This window comes from Cupressus sempervirens, chromosome 2, assembly GCF_028749045.1.
Source record: "Cupressus sempervirens isolate cs-2001-9-10 chromosome 2, ASM2874904v1, whole genome shotgun sequence".
In the NCBI taxonomy this organism is placed as follows: domain Eukaryota; kingdom Viridiplantae; phylum Streptophyta; class Pinopsida; order Cupressales; family Cupressaceae; genus Cupressus; species Cupressus sempervirens.
In genome coordinates, this window is record NC_143119.1 from 282,568,043 (window position 1) to 282,569,798 (window position 1,756).

The 1,756-nt window shown below is 37.4% G+C and overlaps 1 pseudogene; it reads right to left on the reverse strand.

Moving 5' to 3' along the window:
- Positions 1-531: 531 nt before the first annotated feature.
- Positions 532-1,118, reverse strand: LOC149572155 (ethylene-responsive transcription factor ERF017 pseudogene; annotated as a pseudogene).
- Between the last annotated feature and the right edge of the window lie 638 nt (positions 1,119-1,756).

The following is a 1,756-nucleotide window of genomic DNA, read 5'->3' on the forward strand; positions in this document are numbered from 1 at the left end:
TTTGTACTTCGGGGTCAGCCCCCCTTTCGTCTGGCTGCTATCTAACTTCAAAAAAAAATCTCACAAAACTCAAAACAATTACTAGAAGCATTTCCACTAAATTTCTTTTTAAAATATTCAAAAACTTAGATAAAAAATTAACTATAAAATTTTCTACAGATATAAAATTTGGCTAAAAGAAAAAGAAGTAAAACTTACTAAATTAAACAAGAAAAAACATTGTTGTTGAGAATATAAGATTTATTGATTACATTGCGCTTCTATTCATTATTCATTAATAATGATTACATTATGTATAATATAATATATACAAATTAAAACCACCCTAAGAAGAGTAAATAATGATAAAAGTTTCAGTTATCACCAAATGCTTGAACATTTGACAAGAAACTGTTAAATTAACAACCGTAGTTGAAAAAAATTAAGATTAAAATTGAAGTTTCATTAGACAGATAGAAATTATTAACACTAACAGCTTCAGTATACTCAAAAGATTTTTCAGATGTATTTGAAAGTAGCTGCGAATCCAATTTCAATGTATACGCAAAAAATGAAGAAGTGCAGTGTGGAGGAGCGGTAGAAATCGTCTCTGCTCCTCGTCACATTTGGTCCACCGGAAAAGAATCACGATTCTCAAATGTAGGAAGATCCTCAAACTTCACACACGTTTTTCTCTCAATATCCGTCACCAGGGAGTCAAACAACGCCATCCATTCCTCTTCCTCCAAAATCGTGAGCTCGCCTGAAAAAGAAACCAATTCCGGAGAAGAAAATGCAGAGCATTCGTCCGCCGTCTGCCGGATTTCCTCCTTGGCAAACTTTGCGGCAACATCTCGAATTTGTGCGGGAGATAACGAAGAGGGCGATGGAATTTCAGGCAGAGAATCGGGGAAATTAAACTTTGCATTTGGTCCTCTGAGGCAGTAAACTGCACAGTCATAAGCGCGAGCTGCCTGTTGAGCAGATTCGTAAGATCCCAACCAAATTCTGGCTCTGGATTTCGGCACTCTCACTTCTGAAACCTATTTACCCCACTTCCTCATTCTCACCCCCTTAAACACTGCTGCTTTTCTCTGCAGAATGTTTCGAGGCTTCTGGTCCGGCAAGGATTTAGCCATGCTGAGCTTGTGGATTGTGAGGAACTCCAGTGAAGATGCAAAATGTAGATAGAAAATCCACATCTGGGCCGAATGGGAGCTGGTTTATATATCCTGAATTCTAGCTTTGGAAATCCCGTGTGGAAGTGGAAGTTGTGGAACGGATAAGATTATAATAATCATTGTTGTCAAAGAAATGAGGCTGGTCAAAGGACAAATTAAAGTGGGAGACTTCTATTTGCGTTGCGGCGAAAAGAGAATGGAGGCATACATCATGGATGACGTTGGCAGCCTAGGAACCTCCTTATTGTCCATCGTGCACTTTTCTTTTCGTTTTTTTAAAATATATCCGCTAATTGTTTTGGAAAATTAAAATAGTGTCTAGATTGAGGGCAACGTCTATACAGCCACGAAAATGCACTTCCTTTACATTGCTTTTTCAAACTTTTAAAAAAAAAATTTAAGTACATTGTTTTTTCAAACTTTTAAAAAAAAATTTTAAGTCCTCTCCTTCGTAAGAAAGTGCATTTTCGTGGCTGTATAGCCACGGGCTAGATTGAGAGTGCCAGCTAATTTCAAGTTTGGGTCAGCCGATTGCAGATTAAAAAATAAAATCGTCTACTTGCGTCTCGAAAGGCCGGGCACGAAAAAATTCGTTA